Genomic DNA, 22,591 nt, shown 5'->3' on the forward strand with positions numbered 1-22,591 from the left:
CAGGTCCTTGGAAAGACTGGATAGGTGGATAAAAATGCCAGATAAATATCTAAATATCTGACTGACTGTGCAACCAGCTATAGAATAATAATTTATTATATAACTTGTATGTCGCTGGGCTTTCCCCCATCCCGGGCGGCTCAGAATTACTTGGACTCGACTGTGATCCAGCCACTTGTATTTTTCTCGAGTGGAAAGCGTTGAGTTCAAAGACCGGAGGAACTTTGGCTGGTGGCCTCTCCATTTGGGGTCCCCGGACAAGCGCCCGGGGGGGGGGTTGCTTTTCCTAGGAGAAAGATCCCCAGTCACGGCAACAATAGCAGCAACAACAACGCCCTGATGGATAACGGCGGCGACCTAACCAATAAAGCCGAATCGCCCGACTGCAACGCGTATCAACAAGTAGGCGATGCTAAAATGATGCTGCGAGTGTCCTTTAACGCTTCCCTCCCGACTGGAGTAGCCCGCTCCGTCCTGCGCCACGGAAAAAAAAAACCATCGCGAAGCTGGAAGGCGCTCAAGAAGGAGCGACAGAGATTTGGGGAAGGGGGGGGGTCTTATTCGGTTGCAAGCAGCCGGCCCAGCCCTCTGGAGCTGCATTGGCCGGTCCCAAAAAGACAGGAGGGGAAGAAAAAAAAAAACCCGCCGAGGGCGTGAAAAGCGCCGGCTGCTCCCCTGCGCGCTCACATTCGCAGCCCTGGCTGGCTGACTCGCCTCGCGCGCCAGCCGCTGCCTAGCTGCGCGGCCGCTTTCCCTCCGCTTTGCCCGCGAAGGCTCCGCGGACAGCCGGTCCCGCAGGTCGCTGCCCCGAGGGTCTTGCAAGCCACGGCCCGGCTCCCTTCGCTGTCGCCGCCGCCGCCGCCTGCCAGCTTTTCAGCTCGCAGCCTTCTCGACGCTGCGCCCCGAGGTCAGGTGCCTCCGCTGCTTTCTCTTCCCCACGGGTTGGATTCCTTCCCGGGCCAGTTGGCCGGGTTCACACGCTGCGTACCCAGGTCAGTTAGGAGCCTCCTGGCTCTGCCTGTCTGCCACATCCTGAGCCTTTGTGAGGTGGGGGTGGCTTGGCTTGTGGGTAGCTCAGAGCTGAAACCGAGAAAATAGTTAACTGGGTAAGCAGGGTAATTGAGTTGTGTGAACACAGACCCAGACACACACGCAGACTCTCTCTCTCTCTCTCTCTCTCTCTCTCTCTCTCTCTCTCTCTTTCTTTCTCTCTCTCTCTCTCTCTCTCTCTCTCTCACACACACACACACACACACACACACACACTTCTCCAGTTGTTGTGTTGAGACTACAGCTGCATTTCTCAGTCAGCATGCTGATGTAGCAACATGGGACCTGTAGTCTCCATCTATCAACTATCAGCATAGGGAAATATGATTTACACAGATTTGAATATGGAAGGATTTAACTTTACCAATTTCTCTGATGCCCTCGTTCTGCATGCAAAAATCCTACATTTTCTTTCTTCCTCAGCTGCAAGGGAGACAGCTTCTTAAAAACAACGCAAAACTTCTTGGAAAGCATTGAATACTCTTGACCTTATGGCTGTCACATTCAGTCAGTCCTGGTTTCCCCACTAACGTCCTGTGGGTTTTGTGCAGATTTTTATTCTAGTGTATTGTATTTTGCTATCCAGCTGAGCCAGCTTCGCATTGCTAGAACATAGTAATATATCGCATTGCTAGAACATAGTAATATATATATATATATATATATATATATATATATATATATATATATATACACATACACACACATATACATATATATATATATACATATATATATATATATATACATATACATATATACATATAGATATACATATACATACATACATACATACATATATATATATATATATAACTAAAATGGAGGTTCCTGTCCAAAGGGAGTTTCAGAATTCACCATATGGAAATGGAATTCGGAAAGTGTGAAGTTGCCGCGTTGCATCCCAACACTGCCTTTTCGTCTTTCTCCTTCTTATTAGAACAAAACTAGGATAAAATGGGGTGGCTGGCTACGCTTCTAAGAATATACAGGGGCTTCAAAGAGAGATGCACTGTGACAAACACATTTACACTCGCGCCAAGGAGATGTCAGTTGAATCCAAGTAACGAAATAATCTGATGTAGAGAGACTTTGTGCGATATACAGTAGATGTGGTTTTCCTCTGTGTGTTTATGCAACATGTTTCATAAGTCATAAGGCCAGCAAATTCCAGGGATGCTTTAATGTCTTTTTTCCTTTAACGCAAGTGGTAGTGAGAAAACAGACACCACCAGCCAAAAGGAAGTTCTTGGTAGACTCTGTAGAAATAAGAGGATATTTTGTGTGTGTGTGTGTGGAATTAGATCGGGCAGACGGCCCACTGGAAGACTCGCCTTGTTTTATCTGTTTTATAGCGTCAGATAAACACGGATCAACATGTAACTGGGAAAATGGGTTTCCAAGTCCTCTACTGAGTCAAATATCTGAGCCAGACTAACCGTAAACATAGCGTGCCTTTGGGGCATTGCAAAAAAATGGGGTGTGAATTTATAAAAGTAGCTTGGGGGAATCTAAAAGTATGCTTGCTGCCTTGTGAACCTCCTAGCCTTGTGAATTTTGTACTTTGATTTTTATCTTCACTTGGACATCTTAACCTGTTTTAAGCCTGTTTTTAATTTAGACTTTTATTTAGGGCTTGGTAGGGTTTGATGATGATGTAAACAGCTCAGAGTCCCTTAGGCGACTAAGATGGGTGGTGTGGACATCTGATGAATAAGTAAATACACAAAAGCTGCTAAAGCAGTGGTTCTCAACCTTTTTAATGCCGCGACCCCCCCCAACCGGTCGTAAGTCGAGGACTACTCAACCGGTCGTAAGTCGAGGACTACTCAACTGGTGCAGCACCGTTTGCAGAATGGGACTTTTGGCGGGCTCAGCAGGCAGAGACAGCCTGGACAATTCTATTGGCTTTTGAAAGCCAATAGAATTAGACTCTATTCAAGAGAGTCTATTCTATTGGCTTTCAAAAGCCAATAGAATAAAAGGGAGTAGCACAGCTAAGGAAAAGAGGGAAAAAATGGCAGACTGCGTTGTTTGGCGACCCCCGTGAAATGGTCGTTCGACCCCAAATGGACTCCCGACCCACAGGTTGAGAACCACTATGCTAAAGCTTATGATTTTAATTCTGGTGACTAGAAGCAGGGAGGAATTTGCGTTGAGGGGTCCTTGCTGCTCTCTGGGCTTGCTTGTTTTCTTGCAGAGGTTTCATTACTGAAACGAGGTAACACCCTCAGTGCTAGTAAGGAGTGCACTAGCAGCGATGGTGTTACCTAGCTTGGGTAATGGGACATTTGCAGAAAACAAGCAACTCGGAGAGCACCAAGGACCCCTCGTGTCAACCCTGAGCTATAAATAGCAATAGCCCTTAGACTTATACACCACTTCACCGTGCTTTACAGCCCTCTGAAAGCGGTTTGCAGAGTCAGCATATTGCCCCCCAACAGATGTGGCCCTCATTTTATCCGCCTCGGAAGGATGGAAGGCTATTCTCCTTTATTTGGAATCTGTGTTGTTTGTTGATCAGTTGGATCATGGCACTTTGAACTTTACTGTTTTGTTGATTGCCAACCTGGTTCAAACTGGCATATTTTTGAGAAGAAGGAGTGTAGATGGTTGGTGACAGGTTTGTGCCTGTGCACCACTGAGCCAAGCTTAGTATGCAGTATTGCAGGCTACTCCGCCCACCGCCAGGAGTTCGATCCTGACCGGCTCAAAGTTGATTCAGCCTTCCATCTCTCTGAGGTTGGTAAAATGAGGACTGGGGGCGGCGCAGCAGTTAGAGTGCAGTACTGGAGGCCACTTTAGCTGACTGTGTTTAGCAGGTCAGCGGTTCAAATCTCACCGGCTCAAGGTTGACTCAGCCTTCCATCCTTCCGGGGTAGGTAAAATGAGGACCCAGATTGTTGGGGGCAATGTAAATATATATATATATACATTGCTTACTGGTGTACACCGCTTAGAGAGTGCTTGCACTTAAAGCAGTATATAAGTCTCATAAATAAATAAATAAATAAATATGCTGACTCTGTAAACTGCTTAGAGAGGACTGTAAATCAGGGGTCCCTAGTATTGGTACTGGTCTGTGGCCTATTGGGAACCAGGGTGGTCGAGAGAGCGAAACGTCATCTGCATATGTGCAGGATCTAGGTTGCACATGTGAAATCACCCACCTACCCCTCTGCTTGTCCAGGGAAAACAATTTTTCTTCCAAAACTGGTCCCTGAAGGCAGAAAGGTTGGAGGCCGCTGCTGTAAAGCACTACAAAGTGGTCTATAACTCTAAGCGCTATTTCTATTGCTCTCAATCTTTCAAGATTTGGAGGGAATCAGACTGGCCCTTTTCAAATGTTGGCCTGTAAACTTGGCATCTGGATTCTCTGCCATACACAGAGGTGGTGAAGAGATGCATGTTTAAAACTTCTGCGTGGCACACCAGTGTTTCTCTTGACTTGGGGAAAAATTAATTGAACCTGTCCCACTGGAATGGCAAATCCTGGCCAGCAAGAAATGCTTAAAAGCGGTGCTTTATTTCCACCCTAAGCCATGCCAGGAGTTGGTTACCCAGATTATCTTGCCTTTTAACCTAATCTCAGCATGTTAGAATGGGTTGGTATTTGTCGTTGGGGAAGGAAAAACACTTTATCCGTGCTCAGCATTTTTTCCCTCTCTCTCTCTCTCTCTCTCTCTCTCTCTCTTTTATGAATGCTTCATGTATTTGAGGCTTATGTCTCTGAGCCAAAAATGTTCCAGGTACAGCCATGGCTTCAATTAAAAGCTGTACTTTGAAGCATCGTGTCGGAAAAGGAGGGGATTGGATTGTACCAGTTGGGTTGACAGCCAGACGAAATATGCACGGTCCAAGAATTGGCATTCGGCCACACGCTAAGCCAGTTTCACACGTGGGCCTTTGTCTCGCTTCAGATTGTCGGCTTTCCTCTTAAGTTGCACAGTTGCAGTATAGTATTCCTTAGAGCAGGCCAATGTGAAAGAGGTCAAGAGAGCAATGGCTTCTTCTTCCCAACCGGTAGCAGATTCGAGCAGGATTGCCAACATTTTGTTTTCAGTCACCTGACTTTGGTGGAGAGGATCATCCACTACTGCAAGAGGCAGGCAGCGACGAGGCAATCTTGGATCAGGGACTGTTGTTGTGCCGCATGTGGTATGTCTGGTATACCCTAAACTAGCTTGCTGTTCTCAAGGACAGGAGAAGATGTGGTCCTGTTTTTCTTGAAGGGAAAGCTAAGGCCAATGATGGTGAACCTTTTAGAGACTGAGTGCCCAAACTGCAACCCAAAACCTACTTATGCATCATCGACTGCTGGGTGTGTGTGGCCCATTGGGTGTGTGTGGCCCATTGGGTGGATGTGGCCCATTGGGTGAATGTGGCCCACTGAGTGGGCGTGGCTGTGGTGGTAACGGCAGACTGGGTAGGACTAAAAAGTTCAATCAGTCAATTCCAACTTTGCAAGATCTTTTTCTTTCCCGCGAGAAGTTGAAATTGACTGATTGAACCTTTTTTTTTTTTTGCACACAGCGGCGGAGGCCTAAAGTGAAAAGGTTTTATAAAACCCAGCTGAAGGCCTAGGACTGGGGCGATGGTGCGCATGCCCACAGAGAGGGCTCTGAATGCCACCTCTGGCACCATGCCATAGGTTTGCCACCACTGGCTAAGGCTATGTGGTGCTCTAGATTTGTTTTTTTTATTAAATAGATTGATGTGGCTGCCCAGTGACTCGCACGTGATGATTTGATTGTAAAAAGTACTTTTCTGCAACTTTTTAAGCAGCAGTGTCTTTTCCCAAGATAGCATGGCTGCTGGAAAATCCTGGGGAAAGATACAGCTACTTTAATGAGTTTCTTTCTGCCTTTGCATCCCCATGCAGTTACGTTATGAACGGAATCCTAAAAAAGGCTGCGCTGCATCAGATGTGAATCTAGAGTTGCAATAGTAACATGGGCTTGAGGGGAAAGGGGATTCCTGCTCCCTTTTGCACCTTATTGCTACATGACAATTTTCCTATGCTCTCCAATTCTTTGTAAACACCCCGCATCAACACTCTGTCAAATTCCAGAACCTGTAGAAAGAAAAACATGGATGGATGGATGGATATAGAGATAGATAGATAGATAGATAGATAGATAGATAGATAGATAGATAGATAGAGATGGATAGATAGATGGATGGATGGACAGATAGATAGATAGATAGATAGAGAGAGAGAGAGATGGATAGATAGATGGATAAACAGACAGAGATAGAAAGATAGATAGATATAGATAGACAGATAGAGATAGATAGATAGAGATAGATAGATAGATAGATAGATAGATAGATAGATAGAGATAGATGGATAGATAGATAGATAGATAGACAGACAGACAGACAGACAGAGATAGATAGATAGAGATAGCTAGCTAGCTAGATAGATAGATAGAGATGGATAGATAGATGGATAAACGGACAGAGAGATAGATAGAGATAGATAGATAGATAGATAGATAGATAGATAGATAGATAGATAGATAGAGATAGATAGATAGATAGATAGATAGATAGGTGGACAGATAGAGATAGATAGATAGATAGATAGATAGACGGAGAGAGAGAGAGAGAGAGAGAGAGAGAGAGAGAGAGAGAGAGAGAGATGTAAAACTATAAAAACTAATTCAAACTAATAGCATATAAGGAAAAGAAAAAGAAATTAAAGAGAAAGCCAAAAGTGCAGGAAAAGAAAAAAATAGAAAAGACAGAAAAAAATACAAAGGAGGGGCTCTCAATGTTCTTATTGCAGTGATAAGTACAATTATATTTAAGGTCCGTCTCTCTAAAATTACATCATGATTCTCTTCTTTCTATAATCTATCCTGCCTAACCATCAATGCCATAATCAGAAGGTTTTTTTTTTCATTGTATGCAAAAAGTTCATGATGATTCCAGTCCAGTTAAAGGGTTCTGAACTACCCAACAGATTGTTTCTGAAGGCAATTTCCGCAACTTATTTATTGCAATTCTTTGTGAGACAGCAGCTGCTGCATTAAATGGGAGAGAGATATTTACAAGTGTTTCTGGAAAAGGGACTAGGATATCATTCACTAGAAACTGCAATTGTGGGACCTTTTGTTCTTGGCATTATAAGGACAGGGTAAAGTATCCCTGCTCGAGCTTCTAGTTCACCGAACAATAATAAAATATGCAAAATTGTACACTGATTAATAGATATCGGAGAGAGACATGCAGAAATGCTAGCCAGGAACTGGCCTAATCGTTAGCTGGACCGCCCGGGATTAATGACAGTCAGAAATTCAGAACCTGCTTATATTCCACAACTCTGTTTACACAATTTCTTCCAAGCTCAGTTCTTCATTGTTTCACATCTATAGACAAAATCTTATAAACGAAAGACTCTACTGTCTGCCTATACTCTGCAATATGCTCTGAGAATTATTAGGGAGGAGCTGTCTTCACCCTCTTTCTCTCACACATGATATCTGGGCTGAGTTGCCTCTTATTCTTCTAGAATGTACCCCCTCCATGCTGGGAATCGACCTCCTCGCTACATTCCATTGCAAAGAGGGTACTTACAACCTTCTAGGACAGGGCTTTTCAACCAGTGGTATGGGTACCCCCTGTGGTACATTGGCACCTGGCTGGTGGTACGCGACCATCCTAGAAAAGTGGTAGCGGGGGAGGGGAATGAGCTGAACCGGGGGCAGCACCGCACAAGCCTGAGCGAGAGACGGCTGGAGCTGCAGGGCTGTCAGGGCTCAGCGGAAGCGCCAGGATCAGTGCTACTTTCTAGCTGATCGGCGCTTCGGGGTTGTCAGGGTTCAGTGGAAGCGCCAGGATCAGCGCCAGGCTCCAACTGGAGCTCGGTACTGATCCTGGCACTTCTGCTGAGCCCAGAAGAAGCGCCGATCAGCTGGAATGTTGCAGCATCTCCAGGGTTTTGTGATTTACATTCAGATGCTTGGCAACTGATTCATATTTATGACGGTCACAGTGTCCCAGGGTCATGTGAAGAGACCAAAACCTGCTGCAACCACCCAGCAGACGGGAGGTGGAAATAAAAACCAAAGACCCCCCCACCCCACCCCCACTGCCAATCCTCAACAGAAATGCTCACAACAATGAAAACCTCGGACAGGAGGAAGTGCACCGCTGGGTGGGCAGGCAGGTGTCTTGCTCGGCTGTGGCTTGGGGGCCACTTTTTTCAGTGCCATTGTAACTTCAAACAGTCATTAAGCGAACTGTTGTAAGTCGAGGACTACCTGTACTTTATCACTTTTTTCCTTTTTTTTTTTTTTTTTTTTGGTCATCAAGTTTTTGACACCTTGCTAGGCAACTGGTGGTACTCGGATGTTGCCATATCCTAAAAGTGGTACAGTGGGTGAAAAGGTTGAAAAGCCCTGGTCTAGGAGCTGTGGTGGCACAGTGGTTAGAATGCAGTATTGCAGCCTGACTCTGCCCACTGTCAGGAGTTCGATCCTGACCAGATCAAGGTTGACTCATCCTTCCATCCTACCGAGCTCAGTAAAATGAGGACTGAAATATGCTGACATTGTACACCACTCAGAGTGCTGTAAAGCACTGTGAAGTGGTATATAAGTATAAGTGCTATTGCTAAGCCAGCCCCCACCATTGCTCCAAGAGAGATGAGAAGAATATAAATTTAGCTGATTATGGAAATTCAGAACTGAGTTTATAATTGACCCAGCTATAAGATCCCTTAATCCTTGATTTCTTTGTTCTCTTTGGATAATACAAAACTCAGGAGCTACAAGGAGGCTAACTCTGAATTTATTAAAAGCAGTTTTAGTTGAAGAAATCATGGTAATTTGATTCACAAGTAACAGTAAGTCAGAAGCCCCAAACCAAATAAACCATGTTATGATTTAGCATTATGTATAAACTAGGCCAAGAACACCCAGCAATTATAAAAAAATGCAAGCATGTAGTGCTAAGCTTATTCAAATTTAATTTAAATCCCAATTATTAGCCAGAAGCTGTATTTCAGGTTTTTTAAAAATAGCATTCATTGCTATGGATATTGAATCAAGCTTGTGTTTGTTTGCTTGGAAATGACTTTATAAAAGACGGTATTTAAGGTCTGGCTCACAGATTATGCTAAGCCATAAATAATATAATTAGTTTGTTTTGATCTAACAAGACATGTGAATCTACTCATTTGGATTTAGTATAATCTACGAAGTGATTTATTTGATAATCCAGGGTTTAATATACGTTGATTTAGTATGATGTAGAGTGTCTTAACGGTTGCCAGCATTCTTTTTGCCGCAAACCGTTTTCAATAGTAAGATGTTGTAATTACATTTTTTTTTTAAAAAAGGAGCCCACTTTGTGATGAATATTGCTTTCATTGTAGATAGAGCAAAGTGAAGATTTTTCTCAAAACAAACTTAACTGGGATAAAAACTTTGGTCTTCCTGGGAAACTGTATTTCAGGAAATCTTGTTTTTTAGCTTTCGTTACATGGGATTTGTGTGTTTCCTGTGTGTGGGGGAAAAAATGGTGGATCAGGGACAGGGTGAGTGTCAAAATGATCATGAGGGCAGCCACAGGTGCACAACCCCAAACTTTAACCTGTGTTTGTATATGTTGCATAGGCGACATGCATCAAAATAGATGGAGGCTATGATTGAGCTGTTGTGGCCACCATTTTGATTCCTTTGGACTTCCCCTGCAAATCTGCCTGCTATGTATATGCAAAGTTATCCTACCTCTGGTTGTTGTTGTTAGTTGCGAAGTCATGTCCGACCCATCGCGGCCCCATGGACAATGTTCCTTCAGACCTTCCTGTCCTCTACCATCTTCTGGAGTCCACTTGAGCTCATGCCTACTGCTTCAGTGACTCTGTCCAGCCACCTCATTCTCTGTCGTCCCCTTCTTCTATTGCCCTCAATCTTTCCCAGCATTAGGCTCTTCTCCAGTGAGTCCTTCCTTCTCATTAGGTGGTAGACATCATCTAAAGCTGGATCTTTTCCTGGCTGGTCTTGGAAGAAGTAGAAGAAGGGAAGGAATATAGCCATTTTTTCTTCATGGTGCCAAGATTGCAGAAAAGGACAAAACTGCCTTCTCTTGAATTCTAGATTTATCCAACTTAGAATAGCCACACTTATTAGCCATAGTCTCTGGGATAGGAATTGACCCTCTCTCCCCATCTCTTGAGGGATCTGCTGCAAGAAAGAAGACATTTTGTCTTCTTCAAGGTGCTCTCCAAAACTCTACATCTGAGTGTGTGGCCAGAGCTATTTGGCAATTTGCACTCTGCTCCAAGAAGGCTTTGAGATCTGGTTTGCTCTTATGCTATTAGGACCTGTTTTAGGGCAGGTGGTTCCTCTGATTTTTGGCTTTCCAAAGCATCACTGGGAAGACCCTGTAAGGACTATTGCCCCCATGGAAGACAATGGTGAGAAGCTCCCATCCACTTGCCGGCTGGAATATTAACCCCTCTCTGTTCCTGCAGGGGAGAAAGAGAAGGAAATAGATGCTTCTTGCTTGTTCTTTGATGAGAAGAAGGAGAGGAGGAGGATCAGTAATTTAAGAGAAAGTGTAGTAAGAAAGGCTGCTTTGTAACCTGTGTTTGATTAGGAAAGGGTATAAAACAATATTTGTTTGTTTGTTTGTTTGTCCGTCCATCCGTCCATCCATCCATCCATCTATCTATCTATCTATCTATCTATCTATCTATCTATCTATCTATCTATCCATCCATCCACCCACCCACCCACCCACCCACCTATCCATCCATCCATCCATCCATCCATCCATCCATCCATCCATCCATCCATCTATCTATCTATCTATCTATCTATCTGTCTATCTATCTATCTCAACCGCAGCAACTTTAAGATATGTAGACTTCAACTTAGAAACTGCTAGATCAATTCACTAAACCACTTTGCCATCTTTACGATGTGTGGACAGTCCAAACACTGATCTAGTAAGCTGATCTAGTGTATTCTGGGAGTTAAAAAATCCACAGATCTTAAAAGTTCCTGAGGCTGAGAAAACTGACTGCCTCCAGAAGTGTGAATGCTCCAACACTGGAAGTTTTTAAGAAGAGATTGGACAGGAATTTTTCTGATAATGGTAATAGGGTTGCCTGCTTGAGCAGGGGGTTGGACTAGAAAACCTCCAGGGTCCCTTCCAACTATTCTATTTTTCTGATATAAGAGAACGTATGCAAACTCAATGCCTTTTAGCAAAAATATGTCTAGAATTGTTGGAAATGTAGACAAAAACCAGGCACATACTATCATCTTTTGCCCGAAAATCAAAAGATTTTGGTTAAGAATACATATACGGTTAGAGAAAATGACTAAAAACACACATATTTTAAGCCAGAATTATTTTTGTTAGGTATAATTGTAGGAAATTATGAGATGGAATGTGTATATTTAACATTACACGTATTAACTGCAGTGAGAATTGTATTGGCTCAACAGTGGAAGGATGAAGAATTGCCAGCGGAAGAAGAGATAATTGAGAAAACTTTAGATTGTGCAGAAATGGATAGACTGACACTAAAAATGAAAGAGAAAGTAGATTCAGATTACTTTAGAACATGGGATACATTTTATCAATAGCTAGAAAAACTAGGTACAGAGAAAGGAGTTTAACATGTATTAGTAAACTAAACATTGGAACCCAGGCAATATATTGCTGATAAAATATTAAGGATTTGTGACTATAAAAAAATTAATAAAATATTGGAAAAAAAGCATGCAAACCCAATGCCTTTAGCAACATAATACATTCTGCTCCTCCTTTGCTGATTGGTGTGTTTGAGATAGCTAGAAAGCCACTCTGCGTATGAGAGAGATCTGGTAAAGTGAAGTTCCTATCTCCTTAATTTATTATGGTATTTATTGCAGATAATGCTGGTTGAAATATAGATGGGCCCTGCCAGAGCCCGCTTTGATGCCCTCACATCAACTCTACTCCTGGGAAGATTTCATGGGATGCCTTGTTCACAGAATCTTTGCCCTTGTGGATGCAAAGACGTATAAACTCATAGAGCGTGCTTTTTATGATCACCCCAAATCATTTTCAAATACAAGGGCCACACTGATAAATTTTATGTTTATTATTTTTAAAGGGATGCTAAGCCCAACGCTCACATATCATGTGTCCAAATATCTTCCCCAGGTTATACAACTGCACAAAACTTAAAAGTAGATAGTTGGTTTTACGTTTGTTTGTTTTTTCCTTTTCCCAATAACAAATTGTTTTGTCAAACTCTCTTTTTCCCTCTAAAGCAGGGGTCTCCAAACTTGGCAGCTTTAAGACTTGTGGACTTCAACTCCCAGAATTCCCCAGCCAGCACAGCACAAGTTCTAAAAGGCTGGTCAAAGACTGCAATGCAGATACTTGATTTGATTTGATAATGCTGGATTTTGCCCTAGGGTTGGTTTCTGAGATGGGCAGAATCTGATCGGGGCAGAATCTAACTTTGGAGTCACTGGTTGTTAGTATGGCCTCTTCTTCTTCTTCTTCTTCTTCTTCTTCTTCTTCTTCTTCTTCTTCTTCTTCTTCTTCTTCTTCTTCTTCTTCTTCTTCTTCTTCTTCTTCTTCTTCTTCTTCTTCTTCCTTCTTCTTCTTCTTCTTCTTCTTCTTCTTCTTCTTCTTCTTCTTCTTCTTCTTCTTCTTCTTCTTCTTCTTCTTCTTCTTCTTCTTCTTCTTCTTCTTCTTCTTCTTCCCACTACCTCTTTCTCACTTTCCTCCAGTGGTGGGATTCAAATAGGTGAACACTGGTTCTCTGTGTGGATGCCGCTTCCGGAAGTCCATTCTGGGCCTGGGCAACAAAAAATTAGCTACCGGTTCTGCCAAAGTGGTGCAAACCGGCTGAATCCCACCACAAGAAGGAAGGAAGGAAGGAAGGAAGGAAGGAAGGAAGGAAGGAAGGAAGGAAGGAAGGAAGGAGGGAGGGAGGGAGGGAGGGAGGGAGGGAGGGAGGGAGGGAGGGAAGGAAGGAAGGAAGGAAGGAAGGAAGGAGGGAGGGAGGGAGGAAGGAAGGAAGGAAGGAAGGAAGGAAGGAAGGAAGGAAGGAAGGAAGGAAGGAAGGAAGGAGTGATGGGATTTAAATAGGTGAACAACCAGTTCTCTGTGTAGATGCCGCTTCCAGAAGTCCATTCTGGGCCTGGGCAACAAAAAATTAGCTGCTGGTTTTGCCGAAGTGGTGCGAACTGGCTGAATCCCACCACTGCTTTCCTCCGCAGGAAAGACTTTGGGAAAATCTGGATTGAAAAGAACGCAAACTTGCATTCCAATTGCTGGGAGCTTTGTGAAGCTTTTTGGGAGAAGAACCCCAATGCTTACAGTTGGGAATTGGTCGCCTTTTGAAGGAGATGGAAGAAAGAATTCCAACTTCTTGTGACCCGGGTTTTGGCAGAGCAAATCACTCCAGTCTGTTATTTCTTTCAGGGAAACCTGCCCTTGTGTGTGTGTGTGTGTGTGTGCGCGCACGTGCATACCACACACACAGAAAAAGAGCACACATGCACAGAGCTACTGTTATTCCTTCTTGCTGGCTCACACGCCGTCTCTCTCATTCCCTGCTTCTAGTCCCTCTAAAATCAAAATAAACGCTGAATATTTGGGACCGTTTCTTTCCTCTGCCCCATCTCTGTTGCAAGCTGGGCTCCAGGCGGCTCCATTACAAGGAGAAGAATGTCAGTTCTTCTTCTGTTTGTTGGTGAATGCTTTGCACTCCTTTAGCGTGATTCATAGGTTCCGTTTGTCAGAAATCTGATGTGGCTGGATGCTGCTCTCAGCAGAGCGTATTATCTTGGGAGCAGTCTTCGGAAGTCTGCTGCCCTCCAAATGGGTTGGCATTGAAATTCCCGGGCAAGAGGCCATTCTTGCAGTCTTTGTCAACCTTGGCAGCTGGAAAATGTGTGGTCTTCAACTCCCAGAATTCCCAAGCTGAATCAATTCTCTAGATCTGTGTTTCTTGGCAAGTTTAAGGTGGACTTCTACTCCCAGAATTCCTCCCTTGCTGGCTAGCAAATTCTGGGAGGTGAAGTCACAGAACACAGAATAACAGAATTGGAAGGGACCATGGAAGTCTTGTAGTCGAGCGCCCTGCTCAAGCAGGAGACGCTATGCCAGGGGTAGGCAACCTTGGCTCTTTTATGACTTGTGGACCAACTCCCAGAATTCCTGAGCCAGCCATGCTGAGGAGAAAGGGAGAGGCTTTCAAGCTGAGCCATGCTGGCTCAGGAATTCTGGGAGTTGAAGTCCACCAGTCATAAAGCAGCCTAGGCCCTAGGCCAGGGGTGGGCAACCTTGGCTCTTTTATGACTTGTGGACTTCAACTCACAGAATTCCTGAGCCAGCATGGCTCAGCTTGGAAACCTCTCCCTTTCCCCTCAGCACAGCTGGCTCAGGAATTCTGGGAGTTGAAGTCCACGAGTCATAAAGTGGCCTAGGCCTAGGCCAGAGGTAGGCAACCTTGGCTCTTTTATGACTTGTGAACTTCAACTCCCAGAATTCCTGAGCCAGCATGGCTCAGCTTGGAAACCTCTCCCTTTCCCCTCATCATGGCTGGCTCAGGAATTCTGAGAGTTGAAGTCCACGAGTCATAAAAGAGCCAAGGTTGTCTACCCTGCCTTATGGCATTTCAGACAAGTGTTGGTCCTTAAAAGCCTCCAGCGATGGAGCACCCACAACTTCTGAGGACAAGGCATTCCAACTGGTTAACTGTTGTCACTGTTAGGAAGTTTCTCTTTAGTTCTAGGTCACTTCTCTCCTTGATTTGTTCCCACCTATTGTTTCTTGTTTTGCTTCTGGTGTTGTGGAAAATAGTTTTACACACACAACCCCCCCCCCATCTTTGTGGTAGCTCCTCAAATATCGGAACGCTGCTATCATATCTCCCATAGTCCTTCTTTTCACTAGACATATCCAATTCCTACAACTGTTCTTCATATGTTTGATCCGCCAAGCCCCCTAATCATCTTTGCTGCTCTTCTCTGCACTCTTTCCAGTGCCTCAACATCTTTTTTGATGTCATGGTGACCAAAACTGGAGGCAATATTCCAAGTGTGGTCTTACCAAGGCATTCGCTTAGCGAAGGGCAGGAGATAGCTTCAAATGCTGAAAGAGATGCCATGTAGCAGCTGGAGGTACACACTCTCTATGATGGGCAAGAAATCAGAGCAGGTTTTGCAGAATAAGCAAATCTCTAGCTTGCAAAGTGTTCCTGGTTTGAGAGAGGGGTTGGCCAGTGCTGGCTCAAGGTTAGTTGGCGCCTCCAATCTATTTAATGAGGAAAAGTAAAATACTTTAAAAAGAAGCTGTAGTTTAAACTACCTAGAGAAGAAAAAAAACCCAAGGGGGGGGAAACCCTATATAGGAAATAGGGGAAGGAAAAACTAACCAAACCTCAACTCTCACCCACCTAAATGTAGGTTTAATTTAGGCCCAGAAATAGCAAGGGGTCCCTTAAGATGTTTTTTTTCACCATGACATAAATAGTCTCAGGACCACAGGCATAGACATAATAAATAAACTAGAAATCCATCTTGCTTCTGCTACGGGGAAACTCTGTGGGAAGACTAATCGGGGTTTTAGTCTGCCCACCCATTCTGACTTTGCATTCCTGAAGAAGCTGTTGGCTTCAGACAACTCATAATTGGAATCCAGAAAGGAGATCTGAATCCCACCTGGAGAAGGTCCATGTTGGAATAAGAGGCTGAAACGGAAGCAATAGCCAGGGAAGGAGATGCAGTGGATGGAGGAAGGTTGAAAACCAGTGGAGAAATTCTTGGCTGAGGAGCAGACTTACTCTTAACTAATTGCTCTCAAAAAGAGAGACTTATATTTATGCAAAGGAACTGTTTTTAGATGGCCAAGACCGATTGTTAGGGTGTTAGAGGGACTGACTGAAGAAGCAGATGGAAATATTAGATGGAGACTGTGGGTTCTGGTCCTGCCTTGGGCCTCAGGGCCAGCTGGGTGACTTGCAGGCCATTCACCAAGAGACGGTGAGTTCTAGTCCCGCTTTAGCCATGAAAGCCAGTTAGGTGACTGGGTGCCAATCGCTGGGAGACTGTAAGTTCTAGTCCTGCCTTAGGCTTGAAAGCCAGCTGGGTGACTTGGGGCCAATCCCTCTTTCTCAGCCCAACCATCTCACAGGATTTTTGCCATAAGGAAAATAAAAGAACTTCGGGTTGATTTGTTCAATAATCCTTCAGTTGATTTTCTTGGCTGTCCATGGTCTTCTCAGGAATTTCCTCCAACAGCAAACTTCAAAGGCCTCAACATTCTTCCCATTCTGCTTCCTCAAAGTCCAACCTTCACTTCCACAGTGTCACAGTTTCTAACATGCCTCTCTATAACTTTGCCTTCAACCTGGCAAAACTAGAAGTCAAGCAGTAGTACCTTGAACGTTTATTCTTGAGGCCTTTAGTTCCCACTATCCTAAATGGCTTCATCCCGTTTGCTTATGTGTTTTGCTGAACCAAGATTCACGGACCCAGCTATCATTGGCTGAGTCTGTACATCCCATGGAGACTTAAACCAGAAGGGCTGTACTTGTATGTTAAGCTTAATTCAAACCAGCTCTGGTTTGGGGCTGCCTGTCTGTCTTGACCTATTAGCAATTTGTGACTCCCAGCAGCATTAAGAAAACAGAACACTTCAAATCCGGCATGGGGATCATTTTGTCCTTTACATGGGACACGCCACATTTTTTTTTTATGGCAAGTGCCACCAGATGGCACCATTATCTTCCCGTTTCTTTGGTACACAAGCAAAGTTGCAGCTTTGGTTGAGTTTGAGTTAGGCCCTCCACCGATGAAATGCTATAGAAAACGGTTGGTCGATATTAGCCCCATACAAACACACCAACGGTCCCTTGGACAGAAACCCTGAAATCCTATGAATGGCCGCAAGTGGACTTATATTGGAGACTTATATTGGATCAAATGGAAGTATTAATACCACTTTACAAGGCCTTGATAAGGCCACACTTGGAATACTGCATCCAGTTTTGGTCACCACGATGTGAAAAAGATGTTGAGCCTCTAGAAAGAGTACAGAGAAGAGCAACAAAGATGATCAGGGGACTGGAGGCTAAAACATATAAGGAATGGTTGCTGGAATTGGGGATATCTAGTTTAAGGAAGAGAAGGACGAGGGGGACATGATAGCAGTGTTCCAATATCTCAGGGGCTGCCCCAAAGAAGAGGCAGTCAAGCTATTCTCCAAAGCACCTGAAGGCAGGACAAGAAGCAACGGATGGAAACTCATCAAGGAGAGAAGCAACCTAGAACTAAGGAGAAACTTCCTGACAGTGAGAACAATTAACCAGTGGAACAACCTGCCTCCAGAAGCGGTGAACGCTCCAACACTGGAAGTTTTTAAGAAGAGACTGAAAAGGTATAGGGCCGGGGTGTCAAACTGCCAGCCTGCAGGCTGGACGCATCATGATGAAACCGCACCTACCCCTTTGCCGGCAATGGGGAAAAAACTCCAAGACATCACGTGACGTCATGTGACATTGCAAGTTTGACAGGTCTGGTATAGGGTTTCCTGCCTGAGCAGGCGGTTGGACTAGATGACCTCCAAGGTCCCTTCCATCATCATCGTCGTCGTTGTTGTTGTTAAAGAGCACTTGGTACAACATGGTCTGTTGGAGCAGAGCTGATTCATCTGGAAAGGCCTCCCTGGAGAGATCTTTAGAAAGGAATAGAGAAAAAAATTCTCCAAAGAAGATGTGAGATGAATGATTACAGTTGAGTTATTCTTCTCTTTTAAGTGAGCCCAATCATTTGTAAATAGGAAGGACCTTTGATCCAAAGAGAGGCTTGTGTCAGCAGAAGCTGGATGGTTTCTGTTTTAATTTGATTCTCAAAAAATACAAGATAAACAGACAAGGAAAAACAGATTTAAAAAGGGGGGAAAGTTCAAGAAGGAAAAAATAAAGGTTCAAAAAAAGGGGGGAGAAAATTGGAAAAAGAATGACTTCTGACTTTCGTTGGTACAGATGTGGATAAAAGCAATACATCAAACTCTTAGTGTAAGGTTAACATCTGACTACATTATTGCTATAATTCCATAAAGTATGCTCAGTGTGGCTGTATTAATTGCTGAAAATCCAGAAGCTGGGTCATATTAAGCTATTTATTTCCCTGTCTTTTGAAATAGGAGCAAAAAAAACAGAAAGAAAATACCTTCAACACACAATCTTTTAAAGTTATATCTTTGTATGGGCTTTCTTTGTCTGATTTGCAAATTATTGGCATTTCCCTCCATTCTTCCTAAAGAGATAGTGAAATTCACCTTAATCTGACACAACCATTTCCTTAAAAAAAAAAAAAGGTGTGTTCTGTCACACCTGTTCTTTGTGGCTGTAGTCTGCAACAATAACAAAACAAACTTCTTACGTGTTTTTATGCATTTAAAAACTCATTTTTTCTTCAGGTTGTGATAAGCCCATAAGATGTTTTGGTGCATTTTATCTCAGCATATGATATGACTGTCAGCCATAAGATGTGCAAATCATAGTTTGTGGGTTACCATGTGTTATAAACTCAGCCAATTATCCAGCAAGCCATCAATAAGCAAATTATAGCTTAGCATGAGGTGTGAGCCCAGCCTTTCTCTGACAACTGGTGGAACAGATGTAAGACGCTCCAATTAAGGAATGCCCACCTGGCTGCACTATGCACCAGCCAGTTTAGAATATTGTAAATCTTTGGCAAGGAGGATTTTGTTACAGAGTAAGAAGCTCCCTTACAGATAATAGCAGGACTGCCCAGTGATAAAAGCAGGAAGGAAGACAGATCTCTACACAATTGTGATGCTGTCCAGAGAACAGTCAGATAAGAGTGAACTGAACCCACAGCAGTATAGTGGGTGGAGCAAGATGCTCAGAAGGGATCCTCCCTAAGTTATTAGGCTGTAAAAGTGACAGTGGGAGATCTGTACTTTCAGACTTACGAGATTCTGTTAACACAATGACAGAGTAGGAAGGGACCTTCGAGGTCTTCTAGTCCAACCCCTGCTCAGGCAGGAAACCCTATACCCATGGTGGCGAACCTATGGCATGCGTGCCACAGGTGGCACACAGAGCCCTCTCTGTGGGCACACACGCTATCACCTGAGTCCTAAGCCTTCAGCTTGGTTTTATGAAACTTTTTCGTTTTAGGCCTCCTCTGCCGTGTGCAAAAAAAAAAAGGTTCAATCAATCAATCAATTTCAACTTGTCTCAGGAAAAAAAAATCTCACGAAGTTGGAATTGATTGAAATTTTTAGTCCCACCCAGTCTGCCGTTACCACCGCAGCCATGCCCACCCAATGGGCCATGCCCACCCAATTGGGCACACCCAGCCAATGGGCCACGCCCACCCAGCACCTGACGATACATAAATGGGTTTTGGGTTGCAGTTTGGGCACTCGGTCTCTGAAAGGTTTGCCATCACTGCCCTACACTAGTTCATAAAATGGTTGTCCAATCTCTTCTTTAAAAACTCCAATGTTAAGAGCACCCACAACTTCTGAAGGCAAGCTATTCCACTGATTAATTGTTCTAACGGAAAATTTTCCTTAGTTCTGGGTTGGTTCTCTCCTTGATTATTTTCCATCCATTGTTTCTTTTTCCTGCTTTCAGATGCTTTGGAGAAGACTCCCGCTCCTTTGTAGCAACTCCTTAGATATGGTGGAATGCGGTATTGCAGGCTAATTCTGCCAACTGCCAGCAGTTCGATCCTGACCAGCTCAAGGTTGACTCAGCTTTCCATCCTTCCAAGGTCAGTAAAATGAGGGCAATAGTCTGGCATTGTAAACCATCCAGAGAGTGCTGTAAAGCATTGGGAAGTGTGACATAAGTCTAAGTGTTATTGCTATTACTAATGCAGCGTTGCAGTAGAGTGGATCAGCTCACCCCATCATATTTCATGTCTGGTCTACTTGGAAAGACTGGAAACAGATGGACAAGTGTAGAGTCCCTTCCAGTATTCTATACAATTCTACAAAATGCAAACTCAGCTCCATCTGGTATCTAAAAGCCAGTTGCTCTTCCCTTAACACTACAGATCACGCATACTGATGCTGTGTTGTTTCACGTGTCTCCACTGTCCTTTCAGACATCCCATGTAAACATGTTGTTTTTCTGTCCAAGGTGGTTGCTTCAGACTTTCCATTGCAGCTGAACTGAACTGAATCTCAGCATGCTTCAGCCTGTGTTTTTAATTTGGACTAGGCTTTTGGGTCTCTCTCTCTCTTTTTTACTTTGAATAAATGAAACTATATTTTCTGTCTGCCACTTTCTTTTATGCTCATTTTCTTTTTTGAACTAAGAAAGAGAGGAGAGAGGGTTTTTTTTTCATAATAATTTTTTATTTTTCCAAACTCTCCCCCATATATATACCGTGATATTTATCAGATGTTAACATACATTCTTTTTACATTCATATATAAGATACTTTTAATAAAATGAAATAAATACATACACATGACTTTTGGTGTTGCTCGCCCATTTCCCCTTTCACTGTATCCTCACTCCTTCTTTCTCCCTTTCTTCTCTTCCCTACTTCCCTCTTCTTCCTCTTCTCTTCTCTTTCCTTCACCACTCTCCTCCCCTTTCTCCTCACTTCTCCTCTTCTCCTCCAACCTTCCTACTTCCTTCTCCCCTCCTTTACTCTTTTCTCTCTCCTCTCTTTTCTTCCCTCTCATCCCTCTTCAGATACAATTCAGGGGTAAAGTCCAAGCAACTCCTCAGTAGAGAGGGTTTTGAGAGCTTGCAAAACACCCACATAGATCGTAAACAAGAGCCAGTTGCAGCTGGTCACTAAGATGCTGGACTCAAAGCAGAGAAAATTAAGTTCTTCTCCTTTTTGGTCCTGGGCAGAAGGCAAGGGCAAAGCTCTTCTGAAAAATGCTGCCGGGAAAACTACAGGGCTGTATCTTGTAGTTGCCAAGAATCAGGCCTGTCAAAACAAAAGCATAAATAGCCATAATTCTCCTCCTTTCTCCCAAACTTTTACCCATCTGTATTGCAACTTGCTTCCACCCATTTTTGAAGCATCCATCATAAGCTATATCACGCCAATGATGACGATGAACAGATTTATATCCTGCCTTTACTTTGTACAGCCTAAATAATGCCCCCTCCTATTTTTCTCATCCCAATAATCCTGTGACTTGGGCTGGGCTGAGAGAGACAGGACAAAGTCGTCCAACTTTTTAAAGTTATCTTGATTTCTCCCTGATGATAAAGCCAGTTTAGTTTGTTATTCGAATTAATCACTTATACATTTAGAGAGTATGCGCAACTCCACTATTCTGTCGAAGCGATTGCTATGCATTGTCATCAAACATCATAAAAATGACAATTGCAATAACACTCTGTTGCTTCTTTCTGCTGTAGATCGTAGCCATGGAGGCACAGTGGTTAGAAGGCAGTATTGCAGCCTGACTCTGCCCATTGTCAGGAGTTCGATCCTGACGGGCCCAAGGTTGACCCACCCTTCCATCCTTTTGAGGTTGGTAAAATGAGGACCCAGATTGTTGGGGGCCATATGCTGACTTAGAGAGGGCTATAAAAGCCCTGTGAATCTAAGTGCTATTGCTATTGTTATTCATGTAAGCCAGGTGCCAGGGGAAACTGCTAAGTTTGGCCTTCCCAATCTTTCTGCTTCAGCATTGCTCCTTCAAACTCGTTCCTCCAAAACAGTTGGAAATTCTGGCAGATCTCTTGTTTAAATAAAAACCTTGGGCTCCTAAGGGCTAATTTCCTTCAAATGGTTCTTCTCAAAGTTTCGTACCATCGCCAACCCACAGTGGGGAAAGGAAAAACTCACCAGGCCCATGCTAAGGCCAGCAGCTCATTACGTTTGCTGTGTGAAGCCTTGAAGATGAAAATTGGACTCGGGGGCATGGTGCTGTCCTCTTGGCAACCGAGTGGCATTTGCTAGTGCATGGTGCAGTGTCCGTGCGGAAGACCATTGTTCTTGCAAGGAATTAGTGACACATTTTGATTTCTCCTCCATATTAAAAACAAGTCTAGAGGTTTAGAGCTCCATCTGAGCTAGCCTGCTTGCTTTTCACGCCTGCTAAACAAGGGAGGGTGGATCTTCACATAGCTTCAAAGCTTTTCTCACTGTGAAAGTCTCAGGCTTTCGATTCCCATCCTAGACTCGTATGCCAGCCAGTCAAGGTCAGGTCTTACTGTCTTCTGAGCACAGAAGGGCCACGAAGTCCTGCCAGGCATTGATAAAAACTTTGGCGTTGTTGTTTTTTGTTAGGAGCTTCTGCAGAGAAACTAGCATTGGGTACTGTGGAAACTGTCTGCGGAGGGGCATCTCTGTTGTCATTATTAAGGTAATAGTAGTAAAGTTGGAAGGGACCTTGGAGGTCATCTAGTCCAACCCCCTGCTCAGGCAGGAAACCCTACACCATTTCGGACAAATGGCTGTCCAGTCTCTTCTTAAAAACTTCCAGTGTTGGAGCATTCACCACTTCTGGAGGCAGGTTGTTCCACTGGTTAATTGTTCTAACTGTCAGGAAGTTTATC

General features: G+C 43.8%; 1 protein-coding gene across 3 annotated transcripts in view; it reads left to right on the forward strand.

Annotated features, from left to right (window-relative positions):
• The first annotated feature begins 707 nt into the window (after positions 1–707).
• COL8A2 (collagen type VIII alpha 2 chain) overlaps positions 708–22,591 on the forward strand; it is a 157,430-nt gene continuing 135,546 nt past the window's right edge. For 2 of the 3 annotated variants that reach the window (XM_039353335.1, XM_039353342.1), the window contains exons 1-2: positions 708–992; positions 19,688–19,826. The gene's annotated coding sequence lies outside the window, so the exon portion shown is untranslated. The remainder of the gene's footprint in view (positions 993–19,687; positions 19,827–22,591) is intronic. The other variant, XM_039353337.1, reaches the window with a different exon arrangement.

Source organism: Crotalus tigris, unplaced genomic scaffold (genome assembly GCF_016545835.1).
Source record: "Crotalus tigris isolate CLP2741 ecotype Arizona unplaced genomic scaffold, ASM1654583v1 scf7180000018517.1768243, whole genome shotgun sequence".
NCBI classification, from domain to species: domain Eukaryota; kingdom Metazoa; phylum Chordata; class Lepidosauria; order Squamata; family Viperidae; genus Crotalus; species Crotalus tigris.